This window comes from Gossypium hirsutum, chromosome D05 (genome assembly GCF_007990345.1).
Source record: "Gossypium hirsutum isolate 1008001.06 chromosome D05, Gossypium_hirsutum_v2.1, whole genome shotgun sequence".
Taxonomy (NCBI): domain Eukaryota; kingdom Viridiplantae; phylum Streptophyta; class Magnoliopsida; order Malvales; family Malvaceae; genus Gossypium; species Gossypium hirsutum.
Window position 1 is genome coordinate 39334484 of NC_053441.1, and position 16661 is coordinate 39351144.

At 34.0% G+C, this 16661-nt stretch overlaps 1 non-coding gene across 1 annotated transcript; it reads left to right on the plus strand.

Annotated features, from left to right (window-relative positions):
- Nucleotides 1–15806: 15806 nt before the first annotated feature.
- On the plus strand, nt 15807–15913 carry LOC121218067 (small nucleolar RNA R71). The gene has a single exon (XR_005914332.1). It is a non-coding gene; the product is annotated as a small nucleolar RNA R71 (small nucleolar RNA).
- Nucleotides 15914–16661: the final 748 nt, after the last annotated feature.

Below are 16661 nucleotides of genomic sequence, written 5' to 3' on the forward strand. Positions count from 1 at the left end.
AGCATTCTTGCTAGGCGGGAAATACTTCATAAGGAATTTTTCTACTAACTCTTGCCATGTTGAAATTGAATTTGGTGGTAACGAGTTCAACCAAGCTCAAGCTCTATCCCTTAGTGAATATGGGAACAGCTTCAATCGTAACGCATCTTCGGGTACTCCTGCTAACTGGAAAGAATCGCTCACCTCCATAAACAGTCTTAAGTGTAGGTAAGGATCTTCGGTAGGCATTTCACTGAATTGGCCCACTGTCTAAAGGATCTAAAACATGACTGGCTTCAATCCGAACTGTTGTGCCTCAATTTCGGGTCTCCTAATAGTCGAATTAAGATCATAAAATACTGGCACGAGATACTGTCTTAAAGCTCTATCCCTATCATCAGCAATCAGGATAGGATTTTGAGCACGGTTTGCTCCGTTTCCTTGATTTGGATATTCGAAGTTCATCTCTTTAGTACTTCTCTGACTTGCTTGTCTTCTTCACTGTCGAAATATTCGTTCAATATCAGGGTCTACAGGGAGTAAATCGATGATTCGGTCAATACTCATAAACACCTAAAATAATCATAGAAAAAAATTAACTAAGTTAAAATTTGAACAGAAAAATAAACCAAAATGCAAAACTAACAACTTCACAAATAATGAATTTTTTAAAACACAGTCCCCAAGAACGGTGCCAAAAACTTGGAACGACGGAAATGTGCAAGTGTACACAATCGTAACAAGTAGTAAAGTGACAAGTAAATGTCGATTTATCGTACCCACAGGGACTGTGAAAAGAATTATTTATGAATGCTATTTAGAACAATTTGGTGAAGAAAAATATTTTGTTTGAAGAGGGTGATTAAAAACTAAGATTTTAAACTAAGTAAACAAAATAAATAAATTCACAAATGCGCGATTTCAAAATATGATTTTAATCAAGATGACATAATTGTGTTAGATTAATTATATCTCTTAATTTAGAAATATTAAACTCATGTTTATATTGTTATGAATAAGTTCACGGCAACTTGGTAATTTTCTAACTTATGAACATACTCAACTACCAAAATCCATTTATCTCTTGACTGTATCCCTATGTCAATTCAACCAATTAAACAAATCTTAATAGACAAATATGTTATTGCACATACATACTTATTAAATTGAAGTAATCTCTTGTACATATCCCTATGTCAATTCAAACAATTAACTCAATTTAATAATCACATAAAAGACTATGTGAGGTAACAAAGTATCCTTACCTTGAAAAAGTTTAATCACATTAATCTTGCAAGTTATGCAAGGCAAATGTATCGTCAAATACCATTGCTAATCTAACCCTTAGCTACCTTAGATGATTTAACATGCACTGATTAAGTACTGTGTCAATTAATTACAATTTCAATCCGTTTAAATAATTAATTCATTAGTTACCTAACAATTGTAATGCAAGAATAACTTAGTCATGATTTTACTTAATCAAGCATCTTATCGAGGCCTATAACAACATAAACACAATTTTAATAATTTTAGCAAATGAAATGCAATCAAACTAACACGAATTAAATTCAAGATAAATTGATTAAATTAATCATTCCAACAACATAAATATTCATAGATATGTTTAGCATAACAACAACAAAAATTAAAGAGATAGGGAACAAGAATCAAATCCGGTGTTTTTCCGTGGCTTGAATAGTTGCTCCATTCTTCCTTCTCCGTTGTCCTCATCGACCAAGGCTATTATGAACATTTAATTACTGCTTCAAATAGCTGATAATGCCCCTTTCCTAAGAGGAGAAATCAACAAAAGTGCAAGAGAATTTTGGAATGGAAATAAGAGAGAAAGTGGAGAGAAGAGATGAAAGATGTGAATGCTTGAGGTGTGTTCTTAAAATGACCAGCCTAAGAGGGGTTTTATAGCTGAGGAGGGCTGCTAAAAATAGCTAAAATTATCAGCCAAAGAGCCCTCCCTTGGCTGGCAACATGTGGTGAGGTTGATAGTTTCAAATTTGCTAATTTAGGCTTGGGGCAAATCTATAAAGCCACCAATTGTGGAGGGGTTTGAATGTAACTTGAACAAGTCTTCAAGGGCCTCTTTGTAAGCTTAAATAATCAGCTAATAAGCTGATTTGGGTCAGCTCTTGGGATAGTTTTTGGGCTGTCCATTTCTTGGTTGGTTCGGTTCACTCGGTTCAGTTCAACTGGACAACTTTTTCATAATTAATTAATAATAATTTATTAACCCAAATTAAATTGGATATAAATTAAAATTATTTATATTATGAATTTCTTCTCGATTTTGTGCTTTTAGCAGTGTTTGCCAAGCCATTTTTCGCATTTTGAGCAAATCTATCGAAAATAACCAATATTCATCAAAATTAATTAAAAAATTAATTAAAATTCAACATGTTCATATTTTAAGTGCACTTTAATTATTTTGTAAAAATTAATTATTTTTTGACAAGAATTTTATTAAAACTGTATGATTTTAAGTTAAAAAAGGTATGTAAAAATGTGTAAATTTATCTGTTTCCAGGTATCAACTATAGTCAGCTGAATAAAGTCACGATAAAATACAAATACCTATTGCTACGTATCGATGATTTGTTTGATTGATTGAAAGGTGCAATAGTGTTCTTAGAGATTGATCTTCGTTCTGGATATTATCAGGTACGGGTTAAAGATTTTGATGTGCCAAAGACTACTTTTTGGACCAGGTACTGATATTATGAACTTTTAGTCATGCCATTTGGTTTAACGAATGGACCTACTATGTTTACGGATTTTATGAACAAAATATCAACTACTATAGACTTGAAGACTTCGAGAAAAGTTTTAGAGATTAGAAGTTTATTGGGTTTAGTCAGATATTATCAGAGATTTTTTAAAGGGTTTTTGATTATTTCTACACCGTTGATGAAGCTACTCTAGACAGATGTTAAGTTTGAATGGTCTAAAAAATGTTAGAGAAGTTTTGATCAGTTGAAAATATTATTGATCGAAGCCTCTGTGTTGATTCAGCCGAAGTCTGACAAGGAATTTGTAATCTATAGTGATGCTTCACTTAATGGTTTAGGTGGTGCTCTGATGCAAGAAGGCAAAGTGGTAACTTATGCTTCTCGACAACTAAAACCGTATGAGAAAAATTACCCGACTCATGATTTAGAACTTGCAACTATTGTGCTTGTATTAAAGATCTGGCAACACTATTTTTTCAAAGAAAAATGTCACATCTTCATGGATCACAAAAGCCTGAAGTATTTGATGTCACAAAAAGAGCTAAATGTGAGATAACGTAGGTGGTTGGAGCTGCTAAAAAATTATGACTTGGTCATCGATTATCATTTAGAAAAAAGCTAATGTTGTTGTTGATCCTTTAACTAGGAAATCTTTACTTGCTTTGCGAGCTTTGAATACTCGTTTGATGTTGATTGATGATGGTTCCATTGTAGTAGAATTAAAGTCTAGACCGACATTTCTGTAGCAGATTTGTAAAGTTGAGAAAAGTGATTCCAAGTTAATTTCTAAACGAGAACAGATTAAAAGGACACCTGATTCAGAATTCCATGTTAGTTTTGATGGTAATTTATTTTTCCAAAATAGAATTTGTGTTTCGAGAAATTCTGATATTATATAGAATATTTTATAGGAAGCTAACAGGATTAATTATTTGATACACCGTAGTAGTAACAAAATGTATGGTGATTTGGAACAAATGTATTGTTGGCTAGGTATGGAACATGGAATTTTAGAATTTGTATCGAAATGTTGGATTTTTCAGTAAGTTAAAGCCGAGGATCAAGTACCTTCTGAACCGTTCCAGCCTATTATGATTCCAGAAAGAAAATAGGAATGAGTTACGATGGATTTTGTATCTGGGTTACCCTTGTCTCAGTGGAAGAAAGATGCTATTTGGGTTATTGTTGATCATTTGACTAAATCCATGCACTTCATTCCGGTGCGTACGAATTATTAATTTGAGTAGCTAGCAGAACTATATGTGTCTGAGATTGTTAGATTGCATAGTGTGGCAGTGTCTATTATTTCTAATAGAGATCCACAGTTTACTTCTAGATTTTTGTGTAAATTGCACAAAAATTTGGGGACTCGACTACATTTTAGTACAACATTTCATCCACAGAACGATGGTCAATCTAAGAGAGTGATAGATATACTCGAGGACATGCTCCGTTGTTGCATTTTAGAGTGTGTGGGTACTTGGGAAAAATTTCTTCCATTGGTTGAGTTTGCATATAATAATAGTTATAAATCGAGTATTAAAATGGTGCTTCATGAAACCTTGTATGGTCAGAAATGTAGAACTCCGTTATATTAGATTTAATTGAGTGAGAAAAAGCTTTTCAGTGTAGATTTGATCTGAGAAACTAAAGATAATGTCAAAGTAATTTTTGATTGTTTGAAAGTTGTTTCTGATCGTTAAAAATCATATGTAGATTTGAAAAAAAAAAAGATATTGAATTTCAGATTGGCGGCAGAGTGTTCTTAAAGGTCTCGCCTTGGAGAAAAGTTCTTCGATTTAGCCGAAAAGGAAAGCTTAGTCCACGATTCATTAGGTCGTATGAGATGATCGAGAGAATTGGGCTAGTAGCTTATCGTTTAGATTTACCATCTGAATTAGATAAAATTCACATTTTATTTCATGTATCAATGTTACAAATGTATTGATCTAACCCTTCACACGTGATTTTGCCTGTTGATGTTGAAATTCAGCCAGATATGTCATACAATGAAGTACCGATCAGAATTTTAACTTAGGAAGTAAAAGAATTAAGGAATAAATGTTCTGGCATCGTCTTAGGGTCGAGAAAGCTACCTGGGAACCATAATAAGTTATGAAAGTCCAATACTCAAAACTATTTTCTTGTATGATTTTCAGGGATGAAAATTTCTTTAGGGGGAGAGTTGTAACAGACGAATGTCAGTGGTGTCAGAAATAGTGGTTTCGAGACCACGACTCCGACAAGTCAATTATTCTTTTAATATTTATTTAATATTTATAGGGTTAATTTAAGGTAGTATTAAATTTTTGTTAAGAAATTTTGAAGTTTAATCAGTTTATTAGGTAAAAAGGACTAAATTAAAAACGATGCAAAAGTTGAGTTATATTAGTTAAAAGGATTAAATGGTTATGGAAACAAAGATTAATGGACTTAGGAGGTAATTATACCATGTTATATGTTAGTGGATGTTTATGGATAGGTTTTAATGAAATTTCAATGGATTTTAAAGGTTAACTTGGTAATTTCATAATTAAATTAAAATGTTAAACAAACGAAAATGGTAACAGTGTTATCATCTTTCTCATTTTTCTATCCCAAAATGGATTAGCCACTGAAAGAGGGGAGAAAGCTTCGGTTTTGATTTTTTCACATGCATGGTATGTATTTTAGCCCTATTTTTATTGATTTATTTTTTTTGTTTTTGAGCTTGTTTTAGCTTAAACTACTTAGCCTGGGGAAAACTTGCAAAATTATTAAAGATTTAGGGACTTTCTATAACTAATTTTGAGTGTGTTTTCATGTTCGCTGATAGATTATTAATCTTGGTTGTTAAACAAACTTCTTTTGTTAAGTGATTTTTGATTAATTTCAGATTAGGGATTAAATTGTTGATAGTGTAAAATCCATTGGTTTTAATGTGAAATGTTGGTAATTATGGGATGTTCAAGATCACTAATAGAATCAGTAAACATAAGTTTACGTTAAAATGGTTAAATTTCAAGTTACGAGATTAAGGACTAAATTGCAAAAAGTTAAAATTAGAGGGGTAACTTTGTAATTTCATGATAATATGAATTATAGATTGTATTGAATACTTGAAGCTAATTGATGCACTTAATTGAATGAAATTATTTATTTAAATTAAGATAAACAACAACCTAACTTAAATCAAGGAAAAATTAAAGCTTTGGACTAGACTTCAACTATGTTATTGCAACCATAGTTGTCGAGGTAAGTTCTTATGAATTATAATCTTATTCATGATAATTTGATTGATTATATGTTATATTATGTTAGTATAAACTGACTTGATTATTTGAATATATTGATGTTTTGGTTAATTGACGGATAAATGATCCCGTTTGAGCCTTAAGAATTCTTAGGATACGAATAACATGTCACTAAGGATTTCATGTTTCGGGTGCTGGTCTTGAATGTCTACCAGTGGCTGAGGTCTTGCATTTGTTGTGGATTCTCAGCAGGTCTTGTGAGCAGCATCGTATAGCTAACATTCTGTAACGCTTGGGTTTGTGTAAGTGTACACAGTCGTTATCAAGTAAAAAGCAAGTATCAAGTTATCGTCTCCACAGGAATTGTGCTTGCGCTAAGCCACTTAACTTGTAAAATTATATTAACAATTTGAAAAAAAGGAAAACATAATATGGTTGAGAAGTGGTGTCTAAATTAAATTAAATGCAATGATCCCTAATGCATGTTTTCCTAGGTATGAAGACTATATGAATGAAGTAGATTTTAGCAAAATTAAACACAATTTGCAACAATTATAACATAAATAAACTGGGACAATTACCTTAATTAAACTCAATTTATTATCATCATCCTTAATAATATTCGGAAAAATATTCCATGGTAACTCTATCTTTCATGAGTTTGGAAACCAAATTAGGTCATTTTGGAATCCTTTACTTAGTAAATACGCATTTTACTGATCCTTATTTACTAAGGGTTTCTTAGCAATCGTGTGAGGTAACAGAGACGTGTTAGATTTGAAACAATTTAATCACACAAATCTAAAAACTATGTAGAAAATAGAGCCTGGTTAGGGTTGTTATGTAACCTACAATTTAATCGGGTTAGGATCTAAATTGAGCATGCACATTTCAATAATGTGTCCATTAGCCGTCGTCTGGTTAGGATCGCTTAGCTAATTCAGGTGCATTTCAATCACATATGAACGAAATACAGACTTGATTTTAATTGATAACATGATTGATTGAGGTACAAACATTATAAGAATGAATCAAATAAATATTATTTAATTAAAATAATCATCCTAGCTTAAATAAAATTAAGCTATCATTATTGTAAACAAGAACAAAGAACTCATAGCAAACATCTTTAAATTAAATTAAAGAAGAGAAAGATTAAAACCAATTCAGAGTGGCAGTCACCCTAGCCTCTGATTGACGAGGCTCCTTCGCTCCTTTGCTTTGCTCCTTTACTGATGGCTGTCCAATGTGGCTGACCAAGGGCTCTTTAAGAGGCTAATTTGCTGAAACCCTTTATGCAATGATGGTGATAGGCGTGAGAGCTAAGAGAGTTGAGAGAATTGAGAGAGGAGAGAATGATGAGAAATGAGGGATGATGGATGGATGAATGAGAGGATCTTATTTATAGGTAAGGAGAGGAGGATGTTTATTAAAAATAGCGGTGTTCATCCTTTGAAAAATCTCCCATGGTTGGCTGGCCATACATCAAACAAATCAAGCTGATATTTCCTTGATTTTTGGTCAGTTTGGATGCCACAAGAATTCAGGACTGAGACTTGGTCAAGTGCAAATCTTCAGGTAAATCTCTAATTTCTTTAGTTCTTCGATGACCTTATATAATTAAACCAAAAGTTGGTTTATAATCAGCCATGTGCAGCCAAAAATTGGGTTGACTTAGTCCCCACTTGGATAGTTTTGCAATTTAGAAGAAAATCCTTAGACCTGTCAAAGATAGCAAATAATTTAGAAGACCAATAAATTAATTTAACAGCTTGAATTAATCAATTTACTTAATTAATTAAACCCGATTTTTATTAATGAAATGTTAAAAATGAATTATTAAAATATAACATTATAATTATTATTTAATTTAATCATGCATTGCCCACTTCATAGCTTAAAAAATATAATATGCTTAAATTAATATAAAATAAGACATTTTATGCATGAAAACTATTTAATAAAACATAAAATCATATTTTAATAATTTCTATGTCCTAATTTCATATTTTCACATATTTCATTAATTTATTAAACAATTACTTGGTTTTAACAACAATTTTAAGTAAAAAGGTGATAAATTATATAGGAAAAATTCTATATATTTTTCCGTTTACACATCCCCAAACTTAAATCATTGCTCGTCCCTAGTAATGTTCATACGCAGCACAAGGTCTTGCTAAGGCAAATTTTGCTAAGAGTGTAAATAGCATCAATCTTCGTCTCATAATCATGCATCAATAAATTCATGCTCATAGATCTTTTTCATTAACAAGTAACTCGTATACAAACATTTTAAAAGTTTTATTCTAAGTTTCAAGATATGCCAACATGAATCATAGTTTGCATATATGTCATAGCCATAGATAATATTCTTCATTAAACACAATTTCTCATCAATCAAGCAAAACAATCATATTTATGATCTTCATATGTTGAACTTAGTACTTCCTCTCCACTAATGTAGGTGACATAATCATCAAATCAATAGGTCTTTTATAAGGTTGTAATGGGGCTAGGTTAAAGGTAGGGATTTTAAAAGATGGGGCATTATGGCTTCAAAAATCTTAACTTTTAACTTTGTCTTGGATTTCTTGAAATTCAACCTTTTTCTTCAAGTGAACCTTTGGAACACCCCCAAACTTATTTTGAACTCAAGCTCATACATTTCTCCTTTTTGAAGACAAAGCGAACTTTTCTTTGTTTTTTTTAAGCATGAGCACATACATCTTTATGAAAAATTTCCTCAAATGTTGATTCCCAAGACACTTAAGTTAAGATAGGTGCACAAAATTAAGATAATTTTTAAAAAGATTGTAATTGGCTTATAATGTAGGTTCATTGCAAACACAAGCCTTAAAGCTCAAAATTATGGTTTCAAGGTCTAATATAGTAATGTGGGCTTGAAAAGGCTCAAACGATCCAAAGAAAAATAGTGTCTATATCATTTTAGATTTTTATGTCCCCTAGGATTTCTGCTCAAGAAAGTTACTAAGTCAATTCTAAAGATATAAAGCTTCATGCATGCCTAATCTCAAGAGAAACTAAGTTTTCATGACAAACATTACCTAAGACTAAGATCATAAAAACATTCTGTGCTTCACGATAACATACAATCACTCAGATAAAATCATCATTCATACTTGTATACAAGCTATCTTATTAAAAAGAATTTCTCTAATAATTCATTTATTAAAACATTCTTATGAAAGAAACGATTGAAACATACTTGAAAGTTTTAAAATTTGAGCAATTTATTTACCTTACCCCCCTTAGAAAGAAGCAATGTCCTCATTGCAAGAACAAAGTAATGAATGAAAACTGAACACCAGGTAGGGTTGTAAAGAAAGAGAGGTGAGTCATTAAGACTGCTTAAATACCAAGTCTTTCCTAATAACCCAATCTTAGACATGTCCATTCCCATTACCATATCACTTAGTCTTATTCTTTCTAAAGAAGTATTTATTCATGCTTGCTATGTTTTATTTTGGAAAGATTAAATCCTAATTACTAAAGAAATAAATTCCTAAAGATCTAAAGAACAATTAAATAAATAACAAGACAAGAATGCCCTCTTTTGTTTTTCTGACTCATTCCCCTTGTCTTCTTTAATTCCATCTCCGCTTGCATCGTCAGTATCTTCCGTCCATGTCTCAAAGATAACACCTGGGAACTCATGAACAAAAGTGTTAGAGATATTCTTAAAAGTATTTCGAATTGAATCATCCCTAATTTTTGTATATTTCCAGTAAGTTTGTTGTTGATTGTGCATGAACTTGCACATATCCATCAAAATTGACAGCTTCGATTTCTTTGAAGTACTTGCAGGAGTCAGCATTGGAGTCATAAATTCTGGTTCAACATTTAGCTTGATTGGTTCTTCTTCTAGCTCAACCTTGGTTCAGAGTTTTCAGCTCCTTCAGCTGATTGAGGACTATTTGGTTCCTTATCAGATTCTCATTCTTCAATGTCTGTAACTAAATCAGCTTCAGTTTCAGTTTTATTTGTTGACTCTTCGATTTCTGGCTCAGTTGGTTCCTCTGCTCGCCTTCGTTCAGCTCATGCACTCTCTCTACTAACCTTTCAAGATCATGACTTGTGATGCACCCTTGGACATACTGCCCCTTCAGATTTGCTTGTGTCTTAACACGGGCCCTTAAGCAAAGTGAAGTGATTAATGATGGGAAATAAGCACTTCCTGCCTTCTTTTTTGCACAATCGTGAATTTCCTTGAGGATAATTTTCCCAACATTAATGGAATTTTCTATCAAAATTGCATATAACAAGAGCATTCATTCCATGGAGATGGTGGAACTATTGAGATATGCATAAAATTGTAGCGAACAAAATAAAACCATACCTTCGCTATTGGTTTTAAGTATTCTCTTCTACAAAATGGCTTCCATACTTTCTTATAATCCATTGGGATCCCGGATTTGTCACAACATCAAACACTTGTTGAAGAAAATCCCAGTTGATATTGTTCATCATTGGGTAGTACTCATCTTCCTCAACATTAGGTAAATTAAACAAATCATTGATGGATTTAGAAGTAAGAGGTACCTTTTTCTTTTGAACGATGACTTTAGTAGCATTTTGTGTAGTCAAACTAGTATAGATTCTTGAACTAGTTTATCATCGGGAAGTGAACGAGCATCACAGAATTGGTTCCACTTGAGAGCATTAATTATCTTTCTAATTGGCATAGGGACAACCATCACATCATTGCTCTTCAGGTTAAAACCTTTTTCCGGCATCATAGGGTGATGATTGAAGATTGAATCAAATCGTTCTTTCACTTCTTCATCGATTACAATCAAACTTTCAAGAGTAGTCTTTGATGATCTAGTTCTCTTGCGAAACATGGTATTTTATCGAAAATTCGGCAAGAGAGGGTGGAACTTGGTCTGGCAAACCTTGCGGCGGTGTCGATACTCTGACGATTCTCTTACGGCGGCACCAAGTAGTTTCAGCAAAAGAAAAGAAAGAATTAATTAAATGTACTTAATTAAGAAAATAAATTCTAATTATTTATTTATTTTCAAGACAAGTTTATGAAAAATCAAGGGTCTATTAATTTGAATGAGGATTCAACTCGCTCAACTTCACCATCCCAGTAGTGTTTGAGACATTGATCATTGACTTTAAATGTACCTCCGTAGCTGTCGTACAATTCAATAGCTCCATAAGGATAAACTCGATGGATGGTATAAGGTCCTTTCCATCGGGATTTTAATTTCCCAGGAAATAACTTCAGCCTTTAATTAAACAACAACACCTTCTGACCTTATTTAAACTTGCGAGGTTGTATATGATTATCATGCCATCTCTTTGATCTTTCTTAACACATTTTGACATTCTCATAGGAAAACAACCTCAGCTCTTCCAACTTATCAAGTTGTAACATCATTCTCTCACCGGCTTGCTTAAGATCAAAGTTCAACTGCTTCAAAGCCTAGTGAGCTTTATTCTCCAATTCTAATGGGAAATGACATGCCTTTCCAAATACTAACAGATAAGGAGTCATTCCTAACGGAGTCTTAAATGTTGTTTGATAGGGCCATAATGCATCATCGAGCCTTCAAGACCAATCTTTTCTGTTAGGGCGTACTACCTTTTCAAGGATACTTTTGATTTCATGATTCACTCTTTCAACTTGTCCATTAGACTAGGGGTGATAGGCAGTAGCAATCTTGTGCTTCACATCATATTTGTCAAGCAACCACTTAAGCCATTTGTTTACAAAGTGAGAACCTTCACCACTAATAATAGCTCTTGGTGTCCCAAATCATGTAAACACATGCTTATGTAGGAATTGCATGACTACCTTAGCATCATTTGTAAGGTATGCTTCAACTTCAACCCACTTGGATACATAGTCCTCAGCAACTAAGATGTATTTCTTCCCATATGAAGAAGGAAATGGGCTTAAGAAGTCAATGCCCCATACGTCAAACAATTCAATCTCCAAAATATTTGTCAATGGCATCTCATTCCTCCTTGATATATTTCCATTCATTTGGCATTTATCACAGTTCTTCACATAAGCATAAGCATCTTTAAATAGTGTAGGTCAAAAGAAACCGATTCGCAAAATCTTTGCTGCAGTACGTGAACCACCAAAGTGTCCCCCACTTGGAGATGAATGGCAATGATATGAGATCTCGGTAATCTCACTTTCAGCTACACACTTTCAGACTATATTATCAGCGCACTGTTTAAACAAAAATGGATTCTCCCAAAAATAATACCGACTATCATGGAGGAATTCTTCCTTTGTTGGTATGTCATTTCTTGAGAAATTATTCCACATGCAAGATAATTGGCGAAATTAGCAAACCAAGGTATTTCATGAATGCGACTTACCTCAAATAAGTGCTCATATGGGAAATTCCCATTGATAGGCACACCACACTCGGTTACCTCATCTTGCTTCAATCTTGACAGATGATCAACTACTTGATTTTCAATACCTTTTCTGTCTTGGATCTCAAGGTCAAATTCTTGGAGTAAAAGTATCCAACGAATTAGCCTTGGTTTTGCACCTTTCTTCGTGAACAAGTATTTAAAGGCCGCATGGCAGTAAATACTGTAACTTTGGTACCTATAAGATATGAACAGAATTTGTCAAAAGTAAAAATTATAGCAAATAGTTCCTTTTCAGTTACCGTATAATTTAGTTGGGCTCCTGTCAAAGTTCTACTTGCATAGTAAATGGGGTGGAATACTTTATCTCTTCTTTGACCCATCACAGCTCCAACAGCATAATCACTTGCGTCGGACATCAACTCAAAGGATGAGTTCCAATCAGGTGTAACGATTATTGGGGCTATAATTAATCGATTCTTTAGATCTTCAAAAGCTTTCAAACATGCTTTGTTGAAATTGAACACTGTATCTTTGTCTAACAACAAACACAGCGGCTTAGAAATTTTTGAGAAATCCTTGATAAACCTTCGGTAAAAATCGGCATGGCCTAAAAACTTTTGACTCCTTTCACATTAATTGGGGTTGGTAATCTTTCCATTACGTCCACCTTTACTTTATCAACTTCTAATCCTTTCTTTGAGATCTTATGACCTAAGACAATCCCTTCCTTGACCATGAAATAACATTTTTCCCAATTAAGGACAAGATTCGTCTCTTCGCATCTCTTTAGTACCTTAGCCAAATTACTCAAACTGATATCACAAGTGTTACCAAAAATAGAAAAGTCATCCATAAAAACCTCAACAAAATTTTTGACCATATCAGTAAATATTACCATCATGTGTCATTGAAAAGTTACAGGTGCATTGGATAAACCAAAAGGCATTCGCCTAAAAGCAAACGTACCATATGGACAAGAAAAGGTTGTTTTATGTTGGTCCTCGAGGCTACAACTATTTGGTTATATCCCGAATAGCCATCTAAAAAATAATAGAATTCATTACCTGCCAATCGATCTAACATCTGATCCATAAAAAGCAACGGAAAATGGTCCTTCCGAGTGGTTTTGTTCAGCTTTCTGTAATCAATAGAGATTCTCCAACCGGTAACAGTTCTCATTGGAATTAACTCATTATGCTCATTTTCAACAATTGTGATTCCACCTTTCTTCGGCACACACTGCACTGGACTTACCCACGAGTTATCTGAAATAGGATAGATGATTCCTGCATCTAACCATTTGATCATTTCCTTTCTCACTTCTTTCATAATAGGATTGAGCCTCCTTTGCCCATCAATTCAAGCTCTTTCACCTTCTTCTAAAATAAATTTGTCCATGCAAAATGAAGGGTTTATACCTCGAATATCAGCTATGGTCCAACAAATTACTTTCTTAAATTTCTTTATAACAGCAACAAGTTGCTCCGCTTGGTCTTTCATCAGTTTCACTGAAATAATCACAGGCAAATTAGAACAATCACCTAAATGGAAAGGAAGTACCTTTAGTTCGAGTTTAGGTGGTTCTTCGATTGACAACTTGGGTTACGCAAATTCTCTAACTTCCAACTCCAACGGTTCAAACCGTGTGGATTGAATATAATTTCTCAGATTGGCTTCCATCAAAGTCATGTTTTCTTTACCTTCTTCATCCTCCAAAGGGTCAAGATCTAAAGTTTTCTCCAATGGATATTCTTCAAAATTGCTTTCCAAAGAAACCAAGTTTTCTATCTCTTCCATAACTGAACACTCCTCTGTTGGGCTGGGAAATTTCATTGCTTTAAGAATGTTAACAGTTACCTGATCATATTGAACTCGCATGGTGAGTTCACCTTTCTATACATCAATTAACGTTCTTCCCGTGGCTAGGAAAGGTCTCCCAAGGATAATTGGTACTTCCTTATCTGCTTCAAAATCTAAAATAATGAAATCAGCAGGAAAAATAAATTTATCGACTCTTACCAAAACATCCTCGATCTTTCCTTCGGGATATGCTAAAGATTGATTCGCTAGCTGAAGCATCACAGTTGTAGGTCTTACTTCACCTATCCCTAACATCTTGAAAATAAACTTAGGCATTAAGTTGATACTCACTCCTAAGTCACACAAAGCTTTACCACAGTAAGATTCACCAATGTTATAGGGTATAGTAAAGCTTCTTGGGTCTTTCAATTTCGATGGCAGTTTGTTTTGCAGGAACGTACTGTACTCCTTTGTCAAGGCAACAGTTTCATACTCACTCAGTCATTTCTTCTTGGACAATATATCCTTCATAAAATTCACATAATTCGGCATTTGTTCTAAAGTCTCCACCAACGAAATATTGATGTGTAACTGCTTTAGAACATCCAAAAACTTCTTGAATTGTACCTTCTGTTTCTGCTTGTGTTGCTACAATCTTTGTGGATATGGAGGTGATGGAACTTTCGATTGAACCGGACAACTTTTCTGAGTAGGTAAATCTGCATCCAAAGATGTTAAAATATCTGAATTCACTAGGTCAAGGTTTACCTTGTCAAACTTTGCAGATTCTGATTCCTTTGGTGTAGGAACTTCAACAGCTGTTTGACTTTCCTCCTTTTCAACATGCTCATCTTCGACATCAAATAATCGAGGTTCCGGAGTCTTTCCACTTTGCAATTCCACTGCCTTGATATGTTCTTTACCCAAATTTCTTGGATTCTCAGTATCGCTAGATAAGGTTCCTTGCGGTCTATTACGAAGCTCCATAGTTAACTGGCCCATTTGGTTTTCCAAATTTTTCAATGTTGCTGCTTGGATTTGGATCAAAACGTCATTCTTTGCCATGTACGCTTTCAGCAAGTTCTCCAAACTATTTGATGCCTCAGCTTGATTTGGTTTTGGAGCTTGCTGATTAAACCCTTGAGATTGGTTGGGTCTCTACTGTAATAAGTTGTTGTTTGGTCCATTTCCTTGGTTGCTCCAAGAAATGTTTGGATGATTACACCATGAAGGATTGTAGAAGTTGGGCTAGAGTCCTTGTCCACTTCTATTTTGATATTGGTTCCCCACATAGTACACTGACTCGGGATTTGATGGACAATTCTCAAAAAAATGACCTTCCCCATAGTACATACAGGAAACTACTTTAAACGAACTTCGTGGCCGAAGTGCAAAATTATTAGTTCTATTAGCGGTTAACTGTTTAAACATAGAGGAAATAGACTATACCTGAGCTGATAACGAAGTGAGAGAGTCAACTTCATGAACTTCCGCTACTCGTCTACTTGAAGCTGTTCGATTTATTGGTCATTGATAGTTATTACTCACGATCCTCTCGATGATCTCATAAGCCTCATTATAAGACTTAGACAAACCTGCACCATTCACGGAAGCATCTACCATCAATCTTGTCTGTGCATTGAGATCATTATAGAATGTCTCCAACTGGATACAATGAGGAATCCCATGATGAGGACACTTATGAAGTAACTCCTTGAATTGCTCCCAAGCCTCATACAAAGACTCGTCATCTAGTTGCTGGAAAGTTGTGATCTTGTTCCTCAAACTAGCATTTTTGTTAGGTGGGAAATACTTAACCAAAAATTTCTCTTCTAATTCTTGCCATGTAGATATGGAACTTGGTGGCAATGAATTGAGCCATGCTTGTGCTCAATCTCGCAACGAGTACGAAAACAAATTCAACCTCAGTGCATCTTTAATCACAACGACTATCTTGAATGAATCACTCACCTCCATAAACAAACGAAGGTGGAGATGTGGATCTTCCGTTGGCATACCGCTAAATTGGCCCACCGTTTGTAGCATTTGAAACATCACTGGTTTCAATTCAAACTGGGTTGCCTCAATATCTGGCCTTCTAATTCCTAGGTTTCACTCACTGAAAAGTGGCACAACATATTGTCTGATGCATCGATCCCTATCATCAGCAATGAGGATGGGATTTCGTACATAATCGGCTTGATTACCATGGTCTTGATTCTGATTTCCAAGGTCCATCTCAACTTGTCTTTAAGCAGTTTGTTCACATCTTCTTTGCCTGAAAGTTCGCTCAATTTCAAGGTCTACAGGGAGTAAATCGATAATTAGATCCATGCTCATAAACACCTAAGAAGAAAATCACAAAATTAAAAAGAATAAGTTAGTAATGTTAGAAATAAATCAAATTGAAAATAAATAATTTCAAGAAAAAAATGCCTATGGCAATAGTTGACAATCCCCGAGGACGGTGCCAAAAACTTGGAACGCTCGGGTTTGTGCAAGTGTACACAGTCGTTATCAAATAATAAGTAAGTAT